Genomic DNA, 22,263 nt, shown 5'->3' with positions numbered 1-22,263 from the left:
TTTCTTTTCTCAGGCTCAATGTTTTATTGAAAGGAGAGTCTAACTAGGTCAGCCTGTTCAAACCAAGCTCTCTCTTCCAGCCTCTCTCCCTCCATCTCTGTCCTCAGTTCACTCTGGTCTGCTGTCAGAGCAGAGAGACGAGAGAGGGGAGAAGAAGGGATAACAGAGATGTGCAGGAGGACACGCAGCGATGGAGAGAAATACAATGATTCAGTTAAAAGACAAAGCGATGGATCAGGGGAAAGGTGGGGCAAAGACAGCGTGGCGATGGATTGAAGTGAAAGTTTAAAAAATGGGAGGGAAGGAGGGAACTTTAAAGGGGTGGGGGAATGAAAAGATGAGGATAAACTAAAGAGAGAATTTAAAACTAAAGAACAAAGGTGGATTGGTGTGGTACTGCTTCCAGGAAATCGCCCAAGTGTCTAGTAGTGTCTAGCACTGAGCAAGCTTCTCCCTCCTCGTGATGTCTGTGGAGGCGAGGAAAGCAAACTGAAATGACTGACAGCTCAAGGAGAGATCAACAAGATGTTTTTGGTGTCTTAAACTTCATTCTTTCCAAGCTCCTTAGACCTTAAACTTCATAAAAAAGTCATGTTCAAATTCTACCATGCAGCTCTGAGCTAATGGAGTCTAATGGGGGCATTTAAGGTTTATAAGCTCTAATTCTGCTACTGTTTTCAATATTCTGCTACTGTTTCACTCTTCTGCCACAAGGTAGCACAGGGCTGTGCAACAATTTCAGCATAGCCCAGTGCCCAAACAGCATTACAATTTCCATCGTTCATCATGTGACTCACACTGGCCACAGTGAGCATTACCAAACCTGATTATTCCTAATTCCTGTTATTCCACTGCCCAGGAAGCGCATTGCTCCAAAGATGGCTGTAGTTCATCTAAAGCTGATTTTAGTTTTCACAAATGCAGCATTGATTATTTTACCAATAATAAATAAATAATGTCCTTTCGTTCCTTTTACAGAGATTGCAGTTTTACAGAAACATCTAGTGCTAATTCCTAATCCTAATCCAAACGTTTAATCTATAAATTCAAACCTATGAAACAACTAAGGAAAGGAGAAATGAACAATTAAGCTAAATGTTCATACCAAACATGAATGTATTTTCCGAACTTTTAGTGTAGTGAATGATTCAACCAAATATCCTTAAAACTAGAGTTTAGAGAGGCTGTCGCAAGCCACCCCCACCCTTCATATCAGCCCAGATGCATTCAAAAGATTTAGAGTTAGAATGAAATCTGTTTCCATAGGATGTAAATTTTGTGTTTGCAGTACGTTTGTTTCTACTTTTACTTCCCAGATGGGATGAAAATGAGTTGTAATTTATTTTAGTTGAGTCCAGTAATTTTTATAAGATAAGAGGTTTAATGCATTTGAAATCATGCAGGTAAGTAGAGGATGCATGTAGGATTCAAACTGGTACTTTGGTGCTGGCAGTGAAATGCCCCCTTCAGCTTCCAAATGTGGCCCTGACTGCCTTTCAAAAAAGAAAAATGTGCATATCAGTGTGTACATGGACACTTTGTTTGTTTTTGGGGTTTTTTTGACATATGAGACCAATCTGATGAAAATTGTGTCCAGAAACACATTTTAATAAAATAAAAATCATGAATATTTTACAAACTGTTGCCAAAATACAGAAGAAAATACGTTAAATATTAAATCGCCCTGTCAGCAAATTTGTGTCTTGTTATTTCCCACTTATTTTCCAGCAAGCATAATTCCCCTGCACTGTAGAATATCCAGAAACCACATATACAAGTTTTAATGCAAGCCTGCCCAACTTGGTGCTTACATAAATGCATTTATACTCTTCTCAATTATAAATGTATATATAGAGAGAGTCTTAAAAAAAATGTACATCACTAGACGTCTTCAGGAGAACCATGATGAGCAACAGCTGTAAAAAGAGGTGCTCCTCCCAAGCCAACCCAGCATGCCATGTCAGGTGTGGATAATTGGCGACTAAGGAATTAAGCACATGCAACAACCAGTGTTGGGCAAGTTACTTTGAAAAAGTAATTAATTACAGTTACTAGTTACTTCTTCAAAAAAGTAACTGAGTTAGTAACTGAGTTACAATATTCTAAAAGTAATTAATTACTTGAAAAGCAACTATTGCGTTACTTTAAAAAAAACAACAACCCTCTGTGGTCCAGGGTATAATTGCATATTTTTCACTACTTTTGATGTTTCCTCTACATTTCACCTTTAAAAACTATTTAATTTGCCTTGTTTGGTATCAATCTTTTCAACACAACCTTGCGTGTCTGAATTTACAGTTATGTTTTCATTTTGACATACTGTATTAACACAATTGATCTAAAATCAGACAACAAACAAAATCAGAGTAGAAAAAGTTATATTTTGTACTGTAACAACCACAAACATGTTTATTGAATCACATTTCATAACTTTAAATGCAAATATAAATTGTCATTGTTTTAAAATCATATGCAGAAGTTTTGCAAACAACAAAGTTATTTGCAGCCATTTACCTTTTACCCCTTTTTTAAAATAATAATTTCAAACTGTTTACATAACAATCAGCTGTTCTGCAGTCAATAAGATGCCGCACAAATTATTTGTGCCACTTCAAATATTTCTGTCCACTATAAAAGAGAACATCACAGCCTGATACCTGCAGGTCTGACAGCAGCAGGTGTATCACTCCTGTTCTTTACCTGGAGACAGCAGTCACCTCATTGTTCTGACACACAACACAAAACTATCCACAACACTACACACTAACTACACAAGACAACACATTAACTCCAAACTCCAAACACGTTAAATGTCACAAATCTCTCACATCTCAAAACTCCCTCTCTCTGTGTTTCTGCTGTCTTTCTCTCTCTCTCTCACCGTCACTCCTAAAACTTCCCCCTCTTCCTAAACAACCAAATGTCATGTTGCCATATAGTTTTTGATTGGTTGGCATGGTGCATTTTCCCACCAAGACCAAAAGGCTGTTTTTTTGTTTTGTTTTGGGTTTTTTGGTCATAAGCATGGCGTGCTTGCTAGCGCTGTCCTTAGACGTTAAACATGAATAAACTATTAAGGAAAAAACGCGGCTTATATATTGTTTATCATGACTCTGGTTTTACGTGGCCTATCAACACAATTTAAAAAACTGGTGTATATCACCTTGTTGCTTTGTCATCTTGATGTGGTCATGTGATTGGCTTACCACGACTACTTTATGCTTTCTCAGTCAAACAGCAGCACTCATGCGATTGTTTTGCCCCTTAGCTCCAGGTGTTGTGCCAAAAAGTGATCGTCGGGCAGAAAGTGATTGCCGTCCGCGGGAGCGCGCGCAGCTGCTTAAAGCTGTAGCGCCCAGATTACTTACAGCTACTGCCGTGCAACTGATATAAGGTAAGCTGAACACAGCTTCAACCGTCTGTTTGTTGAAAAATAGTAACGCGACTGCACCGCATTTTCTTCTTAGTAACGGTAACGGCGTTGTAACGATAGAAATAGTAATTAGTTAGATTACTCGTTACTGAAAAAAGTAATGCCGTTAGTAACGCCGTTACTTGTATCGCCATTATTCCCATCACTGGCAACAACCACAGAGTCTTGCAACTGCAAGGCAAGTAGAGGCAAAACAAAGAGTCTCCACCCCACAGCATCTACTTTAGATGAGTTATAGGTCATTTATTTTAGCAGCCATCCTCTAAAATGACACTTGTCAAGCATGCTTGTCTTTTTGCCTCTTTGATGCACCAGGGAAGCAGTTCCACTGGACAGTCTGAGTGCAAATCCTCTGGAAAAGCTGCAACACATCTGTACCAAATAAAACCTGGAGAAGGAGAAAAGGACACTTTCACAATCTGACATCCCAAAAGTTGTGTTAATGAACATTTTACTCTCAAAATAAAACTGCAGTGTGAGTAGTGGCCTACTCCAGCTACTACTAATGAAGAGAGTCTAACCTCTTTGTTCACACAGAGCTGAACAAAGGGAATTACACACTGACACATTTCAACGCCTATGGAGAGACTTTTGTCTGTGTGTGTGTGTGTCTGCAGGGTGCAAAAACAACACACACGCACACACACACACGCTCTCAGAGTCTACAGTCTTTAAATTAATTCAGAAAAAAAGCGAGTGAGAAGGAGGGATGAGGAGGTGGAGCGGTGGTGGTGAATGCATCGCTATCCTTGGAGCCTGCACGCGCGCGTGCACACACCATCGGGAGCGTCGCTGGGCTTGCGTGCGCGTCCTCGAGAAATAAAGAAAAGAGGATCAGGAAGAAGGTGAGAGAGAGAGAGAGAGAGAGAGAGAGGTAAAGGCGCCGTCTTCTTCTTCTTCGCTCTCTGCTGCAGTGTCTGATTCTCCCTCCACCATCTTCATCAACATCATCATCCTCTTCTCCCTCCTCTCTGTCTGTCTGGCCCCCCCTTCTCCTCCTCGCCCTCCTCCTCTTCCACCCCCTCCTCCCCCTCCTGTGAAGGCATGGCCAGATATCACAGCGACAAAAGAGAGAGACAGTGGTAGAGAGACCTTTAGAGAGAAAGAGAGAGAGTGAGAGCGAGGGAAGAAGGCTGCAGACTTTCAGACCTGAGAGGAAGAGGAGAGGAGGAAGAAGAGATAGAGGAGTCTCCATCTTCGCCATTTCAGTATGTTTTCCTTCTCTGAGGTTTCTCTCATTCTCGCTCTTTCTGCGGCTCCGGTTACGTTGAGCACACTGCTGTAATTTTCCTATAGTGTCACGCTCGCGTTGTTTCACAGCTCAGTTGTGTTGACAGTCCTCTTATTATTCCCGTAAGAGCGCGAGGCTGTGGAGTGTGTCTGTGCCGCTCTCCGCGCGCCTTCGCGGGAACATTGTCTGACTGTGGCACCTCTGTAATCTCCCTGTAGTGAGTCAGTCATGCTTCTGTTGTTCCCATGATATTTTGCACATGTTTGTCATGTTGTGCGTTGTTTCTATGGTGCCGTGGCGCTTTGCCTCACTGTGCCTTTTGTCACGCGTTGTACTGACTTTAATATTCCTGTGATATTCCCATCGCAGCGCCACAGTGAGCTGTTTGAGCCGCTCAGTCTGTGGTGACCTTATGCCACCTCTTTGATTATGTTTATGCTCATTATCGTGCTCGTTTATGATTTCACTTTTATTGCTTAGAGGTGTGAGTGAGCAGACCCGGGGCTCCGTAACATCCCTGTAATATTTATGTAATGTTCCTACTGGGTGCCATGAAGCCTGTATTGTTCTGTATGGTGAGTGTATAGGATACCTCTGTAGGATATGATAATCTGGGCTGAGACCACTGTATGTAATGCTGTTTATTCCTACTGGGTTACCAAGTAATTTTCCTGTAATGATTTATGCAGAGCTGAAGTGAAGTCTGCGTTGACCTTTTGGAACCTTTAACATCTCTATTTTCAATTTGACATGTTTGAACAATCTGCTTTTCCCTGCATGGGAAGAATCTCCATAAAATTAAGGTAAATTGCTTAAATCCATAAGAGATTATTGACTTCTACAGTAAAAATAAAAAGTAGTTACATTTTTAACACTTAAAGTAACTTAATGCTGCATTTTCGTTGTTAACTTTTAACAGCAGGCAAGAATGCAAAAAACGTCATACAATAACATAAAATACATGCTAAAATTGACTAATTTAGATTATGCGACAGCTTCACATGAAATCTGGATTACTTTTAGACTTCATCATCCAACCCAACCATCAGTGGATTATATAGGAAAATCTGCCCTGGCTTATCTTCAGTCTGCTAGCTGTGCAGGCGCCTATGCTGAGCTTATTGTACATATTTATGTCGAACCCAGTGCGCAAATTAAAGTTGCTTAATTTTAAAAAAGGGTTAGTACAGCCGTGGGAAATTACATCACTGAAACTCTTGAATAAGAACCACCTGATTTCCCTGCAGGGGGAAATTTTGGGGGGATTGGAAGCTCTGAAGCAAAATCAGGGCATCTTTAACATTTATGACTCGTGTCTTTACTCAGATATTAACTCTTTTTTTCTTCACCTAAAGTTTCAGGAACTTTCCCAGAATTAAGGTTCCTTCAGTGCATTTCCACACAAGGGTCAAATCCACAGGAAGATAAAGCAAAATAGCCTGCTGACACATCAAATCTGGACAGCAAACCCAGTTTTCATTGGTATAAAACCTCCTGTGATTATCATCTGCTACAAACTACAAATAACAAAGAACCGGTGTGCAGCTGAAAGTTTTCCAAAAAAACTGGGTGAATAAAATTGCTGTTAAAGGCGCTAACACAATCAGTGCATTCCCGACAGGTACAGTACATGTTTATGTTTCCCCAAGGACCAATTACTGGGCCCCAAAGTAACCATGTGTTTCTTCTTAAGGTCCTCAAAATGCACATAGAAGTTCTCAAGCAATAATATTCGTGCAGCTGTTTGGTAAAAATAGAAAAAATAAATATTATGATATAAAATATTAACTTTATTGTTTCATTAAAATCAATATATATTACAAGCTTCCTTCTTTTTCGTCTTGCATATCAGCAGCAGAGGTTTGCACACAAGAAGGTCCTGGACTTTGAATCTTCTGGAGGTCTTTGTGATTCTAAATTGGCCAAAGATGTTTAAAAGATAAAGAGTTGTGAGGTGAGCAAGGCTAGAAAAGTGCCTCACAAATGTCATTTCCACATGTACGAATGAATAATAAAAAATAAACCTGTAAAAGCCCCTGAGCCCAATTTTTCCTTTTTTAAAGGGTCCGTTTCTGTGCCGTCACATTAACGTGCAGAGTTCTTACCAGAGGTTCAACACCGGCCTCTGTAGGGAACCAACCCTGAGGGTGCAAATAAATACCCCCAGTCCAGGGTACAAAGGCAGGTTGTTAATTAGGAAGTTCATAAGAAGGTTTTGTTGCCGTCATGAGCATCCGATCAGAATGCACTTAATTAATAAGCTATTAGATTATTATCCAGTGAACAAAGGTTTATTATCTGACTTAAAGTTAATTTCAGCCACGATGAGAAATGTGAGAAAGATGCACACTGACTGCTAAATTGGAACCGTCGATGGTGTGAAGGTGAAATAAGTGAGTGCTGCCCTCAAATAAGGTGTGACAGGCGAATTCAATGAGGAAATGAGCAGGTGACAAAGGAACAGGAGAGCAAGTCAGTGATGAGGAAAGGATGCGAAGTGAAGAAAGTAAAGAAACATTAAAGCCTTTACTCAATTAGATAAATATAATATTCTACAAAAACCATGCGCTAGCAAAATGGAATCTCATTTATTTATTTATGATTATGTTTGTTTGTTCTTCTTCTGTAGTTTTCTTTATTCTTATACGGATCTTATAGTTGGGGGTGAAAAGCTAAAGAAACTAGAAATCTTTCCTGCAGCAGCGCCTTAAAAAGCACTGCTCAGTGTTGTAACTACTGGGGAATCATTTTGGGGGTTAAATCATTCTCACTGGAAATGGATTTAGACCCTGGCTTCAGGTACACTTGACCCTTGAAACTGGAGAGGTGGGCCGCTGTCTGGACGTACAGTATAGTCAGAAATCAGGGACAACATTCAAGCTTTTCCATGAATGAGTTCCGATTTAATGCAGGATTTCTTTAAACTGTCTGAGGTGTTCACCAGTGAATATAAAAGAGAACTTTAGAGGTCAAAGGCAGGCCGTCTTAGCGTAGGATGAGTGTTTGCATAGATATCCTTTATATATAAAATATACTTTATTCCTTGTGTTTGTTTGGTTGCATTTAAAGCAGAAGTTCATAGTTTTGCAGGGATAGCAAAGTGTCGAGACTGTTGTCTCGATCAGGCGTGAGGATTTTTGTCCAGTTTCCAGCGGCTTTATTCCCTAAACGTGTATTAAAAAAGAGAGACTCTCAGATTCTTCTATACATGACGAAAGATTTTATGAATTTCATGTGAATGCGCTCTGCAAAGTAATGAAATATTCTAGCTCAGGTGTTGGTTAAAGTCTATATTGTGCTTTTAAGTGAATCATTTGCTGCGTTAGCATCCGTTCCTGTAGAAGGTCCACTGCATCAAGTGGTTTTTCTCCACTAACCGACCTTAAGTTGATTTAGGTTATAAAACCCACCAACAGCAAGTCGGCACACTATTCAAGACAGTTTGTGATGGTACAACTGTTTATGTCTCATGTCAGGGAAACTCCACCTACTTATGAATTATGCGTCATTAGATTTTTGTGAAAAATGTCTTCGTTTTTAGATGATTTTGTAGCCTTTGAATTCAAATTTTTTTGAATTTGTGTTTGAAGCTTTAAGTGTTGTTGCAGATGCTGAAAGTCGATAGTTTTCTAAAACTTGTTGCTGTCCTACCTGCTAATTTAGAGCCTGAGGTTGTGTAGGGTGAAAGGCCCGAAACTTTATTTACTTTTTCATCCTAAGACAGTATGTCTATGTCTGTATTTAGACATTTATAGATGTCTGTCTGACCTTTTGTCATCATTACTGGGTGATCACAGTGTTCTTGGCTGAGCGAGCTTTGATCTTTGACCACGTCTCTGTTGTTTGTCGTATCGCTGTTGTCGGAGGGAATGAAGTGGACTTTAGTTCAGTGATGTCAAACTCGTGCTCCAACCCGGACAGATGGGAAATTTTCTGTGATAAGGTTTAGGATCAGGCTTGTCGTTGATCTCAGCATGTGGTTTTGCGTAAACGGTCTTCTTCTCTGCTGCGATGAAGAATGAGAAGAGACCTGACGAAATATAATCTTCCTGTCAGACTGGGTGTTGTGGCTCTGCATGAACCGTAGGAGATTTCTCTCCTGACTGTTTTGCTGTGTAAACAAAGACACCAGGTGAACTCAGTTGAGAAGTAATGAAAGAAAAACTCCTTTATTTTCTGTCGGCTCTCTGCAGAGTCTGAGTCAGAGACAGGCCAGAGCCCGGCGATCGTTCATAACTGCACAGGAAAATAAATCTGCCTCATCTCCGCAGCCCAGCACCACCTGTGTGTGACAGAGGATATTAAACACAGGTTCAGCTTACACTTGACCAGTCATAGCAGACTGCTGGTCACAGATAAATTCTTCATTCACACCTGTGGGTCTCTTCACATCACAGATAAAATAATTCCTGCTGCTGCTCTCCGTGCTCAACGAGCTGTTGTGTTTCAATTTGCAGCATTCGGGAAAGTTCAGCTCAGTTTCTTTACAGCCGGGATGAGGATGTCACTTTGAACATCAGGCTAAGCTTCTACTACGCAACTGACTTGCAAATCAGTGGTTGAATGCAGATTTACAGCAGTAAAGTGGGGAAGTTGGAGGAATTTTCGCAAACTACAATTTACAATGTAGTGGTTTACACATTCATCTAACACATGAGAGATCTCGGGTTCAAGTCTTGGAGGAGACAAAAATGCCTGGGAGGGTTGTTTCGGTAAAAATCTGCCAAATCAAATATGTGGGTCCATCTGCTGTGGGATCCCCTCGTGAATAAGGGAGCAGCCAAAAGAAGTTTTAAACGATAGTTTGCAACATGAGAACGTTTGGAACATTTCACCTAACAAACCAAAGCTATACTGGTTACCCAGACACGAAAGAGCCCAGTCATTTAAGAAACAAAGCATAATACTGTCACAAACTAATTTTTGGTAGTTATGACAACCAAGGGGAAACTTCCTGTGTTGAAGTACCAAAAACTGCAATTCCTCTAATGGCCACTTGAGGCTTCCTCTAACAGTTTGTCAGTCTTCCTGACATCTAAATGTCCAACTTTAAAGCAGAAATAGACAAAAACAGCTTGGAGCTCCTCCTAGTTCCCCATTCTTAACAGCTGAAACACCTGAATTCATTCATGTGTGTTTAGGCTTAATTTAGGGGCGTGGATGCTGTAGCTCAGTGGTCCCCAACCCCCGGGCCTCGGACCAGTACCGGTCCGTGAGTCGTTTGGTACCGGGCCACGAGAGTTGAGGCTCAGGTGTGAAATGTATGGTTTTCAGAGTTTTTATCGGTTTTCAGCGTTATTTTGTTATCGTTTTTATCATTTACTCGGTTTCCCTGGGTCTTTTCACGTGTGTTATGAATAAATCTTCTTTTTCCGGTACCGGTACTAGTTTTATTTTGTTGTATTTATCCGCGACACCTTAAAGGCCGGTCCGTGAAAATATTGTCGGGCATAAACCGATCCGCGGCGCAAAAAAGGTCGGGGACCGCTGCTGTAGCTTATTGGTGTATGGGCCTCACTTCCACTAATTTAAGTAAGTGAACTGCTGTGCAGGTACTTGTAGTTGTAGCTGTTGCAAGTGAAATCCTGGTATTTAATTAGTCTGTCACAGGGATTGTTGCATCGCTATATCATTGAGCAGTTCTTAAATCCACCCATTATATAATAAAAACTATAACTAATACCAGAACCAAAAAACAAAACAAAAAAGAACTTAAATGAGCTGAAATTTGATTTAAAACTAAAACTGCAGAATTCTCGCAGTGAACGCTGTGGGTCAGCAGTCAGACCGTTCTCATTCTGGGGGTGTAAAATAATGCTGTTGTATAGCAGCTGGTATGCTGTTGGTTATGGTAGTAGTAAGATGGTGCAGTCAACCTGCAGTTTTTCAGTGTGAAGGATTACAGGGTGTGTTATAACCCAAACCATGATCTTTCGGCTTTGGCGCTGGTACAATTCCACCCAGAGACTTAAATTCCTATTGGGGTGGGGTCAGTGAAAGCATCCTCAGAGCTACCAACTGTGGCAACTCCTTTTGGTAAGGAGCAGCCGACAGTAACTTTCTAGTAGCGACTGTGCAGCATTCAGCTGTCGGAGACAGACATGAAGTCACATTGCCTTGTGAAAATGTGATAGATGGCAGCACCATTTGGATCTCTGGGGTTCAAAAAACTCTGCACCCACAGAGCTGATGAAGACTGGAGGAGAAGCTGAAATTAAATCTCAACAGGGCAAATGTTATAGCAAACGGTTCCCTGGTTATAAAGAACATCACATATCAGAATGTCGGTCGTCATGTCTGCAGACAGCTCAACAAATGAGGAAACACATGAGGTGGTCCAGGGGCAGCGCTCGATGTCATTTTAAGTGGGCCAAAATGGCTTTTCCTTCATAATGTAGGACATAGCAGCACAAAACATAACAAAATGAGCTATTTTCTTCAAATTTCACTTCTTGTCTTATAGCCATCATGAAAGACTACGCATTCTTAACACATACACATGCAGTGCCATTTCAGTAATGGTGTATGAACTGTAAACGAGTACAAAAATGACTTTAGCCAGCCTAAAACACCATCAACCCCAAAGATATGTTACAAGGAGCAACCAAATTGCTTTTATTGTTCTATCAGTGGCTCAAATAACAACACTGCCATCGCCATTTTACCTTTGCAGCCTTCATTCATATGGTGGATCTCTAAGTTGGCATATCAACTTTGAGAAACACTGCCCTAAACACAACCAGCAAGAGAAAGTGGGAATATAAGAATCAGCTAGTGGTAAAAAACGAACATGAATAAATACAAACTAAAGCCTCCTGGCTGGTGAACCTAACACTTCGAGCTATCCAAAAACGGTTGTATCTCTCCATGGCCAATATTCCCAGTTGGTGCACCAACACCAGAAGACGCCTTGTGTCTAACAAAGGCAGAGGAAACATTACGTGATGCTCTGTGATTAGAACACACTGGGTCTGTGCTGGAATTATAACTGACATCGTTTGCGGTTTTCAGAAAATTCCAGCTCAGGAAGACGAGCACCATACGAGACATTGGCATGACACCGACATTTGCAGGTTTACGTAACATCTGAACATCTGACAGTCTTTCTCTGTGATGTCACACTGTCAAGTCAGACCGACACGACCTCATCTGAACTGCCCGCCTGCATGTCTGTCCGTCTGTCTGCCTGTCTGCCTGCGGTTTATTAAATCTAAGCTGCTGCCAAGACTGCCATCAATCTGATTACCTCACTCTGATCAATGGAGGTCACACACACACACTCACACACAGACACGATGCAGAAGGCTTCATCACAGTCTATTGTGGAGCCTCGAATGACTCATAGTGTAAAAATCACAGACGCACACACACTCTCTGGATAAGGACACACACATTTTCAGTGATTCAGTGTGGGTAGATTCTGTTCTCTATGAAGAGTGTGTGTGTGTGTAAAATCATTCATGTTAGCAGACCGACAGCTGGTTTCTGTGGAGTCCGACTCAGAGCGTTGATTACTGGAAAACTTAGTAATATTTTTTCCATCTTTTATGGCCTCTGACCCCTGAAACATCTGTAATCTTATCTCACAGCTGGAGTCTGTCTGGGTGAAAAACTCAAATATCTTAATTGTTAGGCTTCCTTCCTTTAAAAATGATTCAGAGAGTCACCTCAGATTTGGTTGGATGTTTTCTGTTCCTTCACCACACACACACACACACACACACACACACACACACACACACACACACACACACACACACACACACACACACACAAATTCAAGCAGGAGTAATGATTGTGGATCTCTGTAGCCACTCACGACCTGCTTTGTCTGCTTGTTACAGATCATTAAAGCTTCACACATTGACCGCATCCACTCATCATCCTGTCAGTCACTCAGCCCCGCCCCGCTGCTCTTTGCCACAGAGGTGAATGATGGGAGGTGGAGGAGTCGTTAGCGGCCAAATCTGTGTCTACATGATGAAAAATGACAATTCGATTGAGATTTGGCCACGTGAGCTGTGAGCTGGTATCTAACACGTCGGTTTCTTGCTTTTAGAAGCAAAGTGTTGTTTTTGCTCCAGTAAACCTGCTGAAGGTTGGATAAGATTTCCTTACTTTTATTCATTTTTAATTTTTATTTACTTTAAACCTTTTGTCCTCTGTTTAGTTTTTGTGGATGGTTGTTTCATTTGAGTGCTTTCTGTTCCAACAAATGTTTAGTTTCACTTCGGTTTGTAATAGTTTTAGTCTTTATATAATTTGCATAGCGTTTGTCAGACAAGCCAGTTGTCAAATACCAGTCATGTAGACATCACAGCCTCAATAAACAGAAGCACCAAAACCTCCTCATGCTTGTTTCGTTGAAAGGCATCAGCCCAAACAGTTGTTTCTTCTTTATCTTTTTTAATTTATAAGAATACTATATTATTACACCTGAGTTTTATGCCAGTTAACAGAAACTTTTTTTTAAGGATCCACTGCCCCAACTTTGTCCAGCTCCTCCTAAGTAAAACAAACAAACAAAGAAACACTATAATTTGACACTGAGTTACATTGTAATTAACTTTATGGAAATACCCGATCCAATACTTGTGTTTGATCAATAAGCCAAATTTCTCACTCTGTGGAAGAGACTGGGAATCTTTCACTGACGTTTAGGGCAATGTTATTTTACCACAAGTACAACAACCGTTTTCCAAGAACGTGGCACCAGTATGGGTCGCCTATTTAACCAACGGGTTAAATAGGCGACCCATACCATATGCGGTAAGGCTAAAGTGAATGCCTGGGTCCAAGTCTGCTTGGATACCATTTACTGAATGTCTTTCTTCCAGCTTTCCCTGTCTTGTCTCCGCTATCCTACCAAACAAAGACTAAAATGGTTGCAGTCATTGGAGCTCTTTAGTCCTGTTGACTTACTTAATCACAGTTTGTGTTTAAGCACAAAAAATTGCAGACATACAAAGAGAAGCTGTTGGTGTAGCACAGCTGAAACGCCTCCAAACTGCTGCCACTTTGCTGTTAGGCTCCTGGATGGTTTCTCTCAGTAGAAATCGCTGCAGTGCTTTAAAGGTGCTGCAATAAAAACACAGAACAGCATGAAACTGAATTTGATACTTAGCTCATCAGTGCATTGCGACCTATAGTGTAGTTTTATTGAACTACAATAACAGTAGATGTCACAAATTCATTTCCACATATAAACAATTACAATAAACAATTTTTATTTTTAGAAGTTTGGTCAGTCAGTCACCGTACTCAGGCAATTAAGATGCAAGCAAGTTTGCATCATTGCTCTCCAGGCTCTTGTGGTCAGTGCCAGTCTTTGATACTTTTTGGATAAAGTAATTACATTACATTGCAGAGTGTAATGTAGTGTCATTATTTTATCCATATAGGGGACATTTTTTAAGCTGGTTCAGCCTTCATAGATTTGCTTCTGTCGCTGCAAGCCTCCTTGCAGCCCACCTCAACTCCTCCGTTTCATGCTACATTTGACTTAATCAGTGTCATATCGATGGTCACTGATGACTGCTCTGTCTTATTTTTTGGTCTTGCTCATGCCTTCCTCACTTTTTCGTGTTTTCTTGTCTGAACACGTAAGTACTGGAAGTTTCAGAATAGAGCCAGACTTTCAAATCCACCTTACTGCAGACAGAACTCCCGTCTTGCATCTTTTGGAGAGCAGTTCTTGCCCTAACATCCAAATTTGTGTTCATCAAAATTGACTTGATGCATGCTCAATCATCCGGGTAAGGAAATCCCAAAAAGTTCATTCTGTTCATCTGGACGTAGGTGAAGAAGTCCCTTGGATGAGTGACGACTTGTTTCTCCCGCTGAAAACATTCCAGATGAACAGAATCAACTTTTTTGGGCATCAAAATGAACGTTTAGCTTTGCTTCCTGTTTAATGTTCTGGAGTGTTCATTGTAAGAAGCACAAGTTACTGTACATGTTCTCTACACACACACTTATCTTGTTATTAAGAGACAAAAAAAAGCACACTCAAAGTGTGTACTTTGTTACTGGAAAACACAGCATAGAGTAATGATTCAGACTGACACTGCTGGACTGGGTTTGGAAGTAGTTTTGTTTCAGTAAAGTTGGAAGTTTATTGTCAGGGATCAAAACTTTGTGCTGAGCCTTAGCAGGAAGTAAGAGCCTTCCTTAATTCTTCCATATACCTAAGTAAGCTTTAGAAGACTAAACCTCAAGATAAAGTTATTTGAAAATGAAGATCCTGAATGTCCATTGAGCCAAATCCTTCACGTTCAGTACATTACTCTGTGGAGTTTTTTTCTGCATCCTTCAAGCCTCCTCCTCAACACGAACCTGAAAGAAATCGAACTCATGTTACTGGAAAAAAAAATCCAGATATCGAGAAGCACGACTTGTTGCTCACAGTCATCCTGTTAAGAATTCATAGCATGTTAAGATGCTGACTTACATAAGAGTGCTGCGAGTTTCTTTGTGAGATGAAAGCAGGATTATAATATAGTGATCTGATGACTCACTGACACCCATGAATTAATGTTGGCCTTTAGCCTTTTGGCATTTTACGACCTTCTGCTGTATCTCTTTTATCAGTTTTTCAGTTGTCTAACAGAAACAGACACATACCTGCATGTCAGTGATTGACAACCACTGCTGTATGGGATCATTTGAGGTCAAATTCAGCTTTTAAAACTGTGTCCGTGTGTGAATCTTCACAGTTATGAAGTGAATAATGTTTGACAGAAGCTGTTCCAAGGGCTGAGGAGGAGTTTTATCTCCTCTGAAGTGCTGACGTGACACCTCAGACCTGGTCATCTAACTGGAAGAAGGAGGAGGCCGGCAGGGTGTTTGTGTCCAGGTCTGAGGATATGAAACATGGCACTTCAGATTCCCACATTTACAGGAGGGCACATGGGGTGCAGCAGGGTTAATTATGGCCAGCACACCCTGCAGGAGAGTCAGGTCTTTGGCAAGCTCATGTGTGAAGTGGGCTCATGTATCCGTACATTTATGGAAAAAATTACGCCGAGGCAGAAAACTGCATTTATTTCCGAGCTGCAGTTACCAAGAGCAAGCGTAACAGGCTTTTGTTCATATTTTGCGAATTATAAAAGTGATTTTACTGAAAAAAAGTAGCTGGGAAATTATGAAAATAATAATGAGCTTCAGTCCTGTAAAAAGTCATTAAAATGACTCCACTGTGAACAGCAGCAGCGGAAAATGACTCTCACAGTATTTTTACTTCTTTTAAACACAATTCTCCTGATTAGCCTCTCATACTTTTACTTAAATATCTCAACAGCTCAACCTCACCTTGCAGCAGAGTGATTTTACGCTGTGATATTTGCCTGTCACGCGGCACCGAACGCTTCTTGATCGACTCGAGAAGATCGTTCTTTGTTTGTTGTATTTCGCCGTTCGAGCTTTTGGATTCTGCTGTGACTGAACCTGCAGTTCACAATGAGCTGCTGCTTCTCAGCCTCTCTCTGTGATTGGTCAGAGGTTAATTGACGCGGCTAATCACCCGATCAGTCCAGTCTCCATGGAAACCAGAATGGAATGAGGGAGGTGATGAACGAGGAGTCGAGGCCTTCACACCAGGCTTAAATGCTGCAGCTTTTTTTAAATAGTGTCTGTTTACACCACAAACTGTACTGCAGTACTGTTTGTGCACCAGTGTAACAGCGTGAGGGTCCGCTCTGTCCTTTGTATCAGCTGTCAGTCCTAATAGCACGAAAATATTTATCTCCAGGCTGTGAGTGCAGAGGTTGAGTAAATGTGGTCATCTTTTGTAGACACACCTTTACTGTGTTAATATGAACTTTCAGAAAATACAATGGTTCAGGTGAATGAGCAGGTGGTTACGATGCAAACGAGAGCAGTGGATCTCCACTTGGCTTCTTGCTATCTTTCCTTTATTCCTCTCCACTGTCTGTGTCAAAATCAAGACAAAATTCCTCAAAATAAATCTTAAAATAATAGAAATAGCATGGAGTGAAATAGCTATACATAATGTAATCTGCTTATGCACAAGATGTTCTTTGACGCTAGCGTCCTAACGCATTACCTGCTGATAACCGTTGCATCAGGGTACAGATGGTAAAGGATAGCTTATGCATCCATGAGCCACAGAGACCAGCTTGGACAAATAGCACTATCTGATGCCACAGGAATAATACGGACTGCAAATATAGCCCATTCCAATGCCTGGACGCCCTTTAGATAAGCAGAAGTTTTGGCATCTGTGCCTTGATGAACTGGAAACTCAATGCCGGGACATGACGGCCTCTTTTAACAAGCTACAAAATCCTCATTAGGAGGTTTGAAGTGTGGCGGTGGAGTCAGTTGCAAGTTCTTCACCTTCAACACCTTGGTTCACGTCTCGTGGTTTTATTTTTCAGTCACTTCTTTTCTTTTGATTTCACTCGCTGATGTTTGAAGAAATTAAAAATAGGGCTGGTCTCACAAGTGAACTCGTTTTGGTGGATTTCCTGATTATCACAGGTTTAGACACAGAAATAAAAAAGATTGTTACAATGAGTTAAGAAACTAATGTGAACACTGGCTTTATGGTACTTTATTATTATTGTTGTTAGACAACTTCTGGGACTGACTCTGAGAGACACTGGCCATTATTTTTTATGCCTATGCATGGTTAATATGCTTTTAATTGCTGAGGACTGTCTTGCTGTGGACTACAACTGTATGGCTGCTCAATCAGGCTTTAAAATGTGAAAAAAATAGAACAGTTAATTAAGACGTTCTGCAGAAATTTCATGCCAATCCATCAAACAGCTCCACTGATATTTTGGCAAGACCTTAAGTGGTCAAGCAGCTGCCATCGGCTCTAGACTCGCACGGCTCACATAAATAATATTTTATAGGTCACCAATAAAAGCAGTTTACATCCAGAATAATAAAAACATTCTGCAATGATATGAAGACAAACACGAGGCAGCACTGCACCTCTCTCTCTCTGTTCATTTGTGCTGTTTGGTTTGTGCACTGCAGCATCACATCACACACCAGGTGTTTCTGTTTGTTGGGTTTGTTAAAGTTCTCTGCTGTAATAAAACACAGAGCTGCTGTCTGGCTCTGGCACAAACACACACCTCACCTGGCTGCCTGATCTGCGCGTGTGTGTGTGAGTGTGTGTAAGCTTGTTTGGACTCACAAACATTTGCCTGTGAGTGTTTGGATGTGTGCAGCAGATTCTCTGCTCCAGCCTGAAACTGGAGCAATTTTAGGGAGCGATGACAAATGATTTACAATCATTTTTAGGTATGAAAGTGGGTCCTCGGGTTGTTGAGTGATTTCCTGTCCGTCTGTCCATTCATCCATTTTCAGCTGCTTATCTGCAGTTGGGTCAAAGTGGCAGCAGACTAAGCAAATTAGTCCACACGTCCATCTTCCTGGCAATATCTTCGAGCTCCTCCTGGGTGATGTGGGCGGCATTTCCAGGCCAGATGAGATAAATCATCTCTCCAGCGTGTTCGGGGTCAGTTCTGGAGTCTCCTACCAGTTGGTTGGGTCTGGAAATTCTCCAATGGAAGCCACCTAGGAGGCATCCTGAAACACGTAAATTGGCTCCTTTCTGTAGCTCCTCGCTGTGTGAGTCCAGCCACCCCGTGGAGGAAAATAATTTCAGCTGCTTGTACTTTCTAATCTTTCTTTCAGTCACTACTCAGAGCTCATGACCGTAGCAAGGACTGAAACATTGATCGAAAAGTTAAGCCCCTCCTTTGACATTGAATTCCTTGTCTTCGGGTTGTTCTGTCATTTTCTTTAATTGCTGGGAATTACTTTATACACTCTAGGTTGAAGTAAGTGTCATTACAGCAGGACTTTTCCATTACTTGTATCAAAAATCCCTCAGCTTGGAGTAGAACCCTGGACTTCAAACATTTGGCTTCAAAGGTGGTCCCAACTTCAATTTTAAAGCACTTTTTTGTGGTACTGATTGATTTTCAGTCATACGCCAGGCATGTAAAACTCGTCAGTTTTCAGCCCACTCTTGTGTACTTGAAGGGTCTCTATGGCTTCATTACACATAGTACAGTTATTGTACAAAAACATCAGCTGATTCAGGTCTCATTCTCTCACAGTCTCATCAACAGCTCAATCCAGGCTCTGCACATGATCAGGGGTCTCTGGCTCCTCCCACCAGGGTGCTGAACAAATGCAGTTCATGTTATGGATACAGTAAGCCACATGTTTCCTGCAGTACACGGTTAGCATGCATACAACCCTCATGAATCTCTTGTGTGCATGCATGAATGCCACAACGTGACTGGTTCATGTGTTTCAAGGATCGGTTTTTGATTGGCTCGTTGGGGGGGCAGGCCATCTCTAAGTGCCATGCCTCTCCTTTCTAATGTCTATGACATTGCACCCCATGGTGTCTTGATGTAGAAAGTAAATGATTTGATGGTGCTTGCTCCGCCTCCTCCATGATGTTCTTACATTGTACTGAACTTTGGCACAGTTTTGCTAAAAAAAACAAGCCCGTCACAGATATAGTTACTAAGTGCTGCGATGGCTTTGACCTACAGGGCAATCTGCAGCCACCATTTCTTTTTAATGTGGCACCTTTAGATTGTTTTCAGGCAAAAAAAATAGTGCAACAAAAATGAGAACACCGTAATGTACATTTCTGCTGTAACCCAAAAGTGCGTGAAACTCGAATGAATTTGTGTGCATTTGGAAGACTGTGTGTGTGTGTGTGTGAGGGTACACGCTTTATATTGAAGTGTGTTCCTCAGTATAGGGGAGCTCTGCATCATATTGTACCAGACAGGCAGAGTGCTGGACTGAATACTAAGCAGCAGGAAGCTCCTCTTCACACAGCGCCAATCCAGCCATATAGGACACAGTGACACATACACTCGCTGGCTGAGAGCTTCTATTTCTTTCCATTTTTCACTTTACTAATTCAGGTTGGTCTTTCATAGCAAAATTAATGGACATCTAAGAGGCGCACTGTATTATTACACGGTAATTACTACTCCATAGCTTAATATTTCTTATTATTAGACAACCAAACACATATGTTTGTATGCTCTTCTTGCAGGGTTTCATAAACATTATGCATTTTATAGCTAATAACATTATTAAAACCACATGAAATTATGAAACTTGATGTTCCAAAACGGCTGCTATTTTAAAATAATATACATTTGCAAACCTACAGTGCATCCTATGAAAACAACACACCTTTCCTTCCAGCTGAGTCCTTTCAAATGCCGTGTGACTTTCAGAAGTTTCTAAGAAAATGTGGGAAGTTCCTCATTTTCTAATGTAATTTTCCAACTTAGTGTCATTTTAAATGTGTCATTATGTCATTGCTCTCAAAAAATACATTTCTAATGATTTCAAATATGCCCTTCTTTTTGAAAATGTTTTTCCTCACTCGCAAACATCTATAACAGCCTTTCTTTCTCCATAATTCTACCGTCTTCACCAAAAATGATGCTATATGAAAATATCCTTTTTCATATAGCATAAGATTATTGGATAATATTGATATCAGAATTTCCCCATTTTCCCAGTAAGTCCTTTAATATTATTTCTTCTCTCCAAAAATCTGATAAAATATAATTTTAAAAAATCACAATTCAAATTAATGTTTAAAAATGCTGTTCACCAAAATCTGTCTTCTTTCCAAACACAGTCTGTTCTGACACTACTCAAAATCTCCCTAATTTGTAGAGATGCTCTCACTTTTCAGAAATAAGAATAAGTTATAATAAGTTAACTTAAAACGTTCTTCTTTCCACCCTTTTCTGAAATGTTTTTAAAATGATTTTTTCAGAATTAAAAATCGGTTTCCTCAAAATCTCCTCAATTCCTTGTTTTCAGAAGTATTTTTCTTCTCCCTGTTATAAAGAAGTCCTTGTCCTCACTCAACAGAAATCTTCTCTTATTTCAATAAGTCCTCTTTCCAACAACATTTTCATTATCCTTGACTTATAATAATGCCCTTCCCCTTAAGAAACAGAAAAAGAAAACAAAAATAATAAAATGTTAAAATCAGTTTCCCAAAATTTGACATTTTGTCTCATTCTTTTCTTATTTACCAAAACATGTTCTTGATTAAAAATACAAAAATATTACAACTTTACATAGTTGTAATATTCATCATAGTTTAGCATGTCCTTAGTTTCTAAAATAGCTCACACTTTTTTTCGGCTCAGCTCTTCACAGCAGAGGGAGGGAAGACTGTGTTTGATGTAGGGCGCGTTGGAGCGCCCTCAGTGAAGTGGCGGCCTTAGATGCACCCAGCCTCGGTATGCTGTGGAAACATAATGGGAGCTGGTTGAGAGTTCAGGCGAGGCTGTCCAGAATTTACATTTATATTAAGGCTGCAAACCCCCCTGAGCTGCACTGCAGCCGAGGAGAGACGCACTCGGAGCTGCTGTGTTCACGTCTTCATGATCAAACTGTTGTTTCACTCTTGTTTCGCTCCGTCTTATGTTGCTCTTTGCATTGAAATGCTCGCAGCAAGATGCTGTGGAGATTTTTGGGGGGCTCATTTCATCGCAAGATGTGGTTTTTGCGTTGCTTAAAATGTCAAAAAGATGCAGTGCGTTGGTTCGGTTGGGATTTTACTGATCTCAGCGCTGCATTAATGGTTTTTTAACATTGCATCATATTTCACAGAAGAAGCACATTATGAGAATCTTAAACATTGCCCTAAATCACTCCCAGTTTCATTTATCATACTGTGTGCTGTAGTCACACTATACTTTCTCTGGCATCTAAGTGGCCCTCAACAATTCCCACAGTGGACAAGTTAGTGTTGATGGCATGCACTCAGCTTTCTACTACCTATTTAAAAATGCAGTACATCATATAAGAGATTTCTTCCTTCGGCTGCTCCCTTTGAGGATCTCCAGAGCAGACCATCAGCCTTCATCTCACCCTGTCACACCAACCCCTGTATGTCCTCCTTCACTACATCCATGGGTCTTCTCTGTGGTGTTCCTCACAACAAAATAAGATCATTAAAAGGTTTATGGCAAAGAACCTGACCTAAAATGAATCTATTCTGATATTTAACTATATTTAACAATATTCCAGTGCAATCCTTGACCTGCTATGATGCACATGAAGATGAAACTAATGAGGAGAGGTAGTAGTTTTGTTACATAAAGGCTTAAGGGTTCAATTTAATGGATTCTGGCCAGATGAAATCTACTCGATTAGTAATAACAAGCATATTTTTCATAATAATTAATCATTTCAATTCAATTTTATTTATTCAGCGCCAAATCACAACAACAGTCACCTCAAGGTGCTTTATATTGTAAGGTAGACCCTACAATAATACATACAGAGAAAAACCCAACAATCATATGACCCCCTATGAGCAAGCACTTTGGCGACAGTGAGGAGGAAAAACTCCCTTTTAACAGGAAGAAACCTGGTAAAGAGATGTTAGAGATTAATAACAAGTATGATTCAGTGCAGAGAGGTCTATTAACACATGGTGACTGAAGAAGAAATACTAAATGCATCATGGGAATCCCATTATCCCATTATTTCAATAAGACTATATAAGACTATATATCTATATATATATATATATAAGACTATATATCTA

The 22,263-nt window shown here is 40.6% G+C and overlaps 1 protein-coding gene across 4 annotated transcripts in view; it reads left to right on the top strand.

Annotated features, from left to right (window-relative positions):
• The first annotated feature begins 4,424 nt into the window (after nucleotides 1–4,424).
• Nucleotides 4,425–22,263, top strand: part of myt1la (myelin transcription factor 1-like, a) — an 84,815-nt gene continuing 66,976 nt past the window's right edge. For all 4 annotated transcript variants that reach the window (XM_013910784.1, XM_013910782.1, XM_013910783.1 and 1 more), the window contains exon 1: nucleotides 4,425–4,641. The gene's annotated coding sequence lies outside the window, so the exon portion shown is untranslated. The remainder of the gene's footprint in view (nucleotides 4,642–22,263) is intronic.

This window comes from Pundamilia nyererei, unplaced genomic scaffold, assembly GCF_000239375.1.
Source record: "Pundamilia nyererei isolate P.nyererei 1_Seehausen unplaced genomic scaffold, PunNye1.0 scaffold00048, whole genome shotgun sequence".
NCBI classification, from domain to species: domain Eukaryota; kingdom Metazoa; phylum Chordata; class Actinopteri; order Cichliformes; family Cichlidae; genus Pundamilia; species Pundamilia nyererei.
The sequence above is the reverse complement of the archived record's forward strand: the minus strand, read 5'-3'. Positions and strand labels throughout refer to the sequence as shown.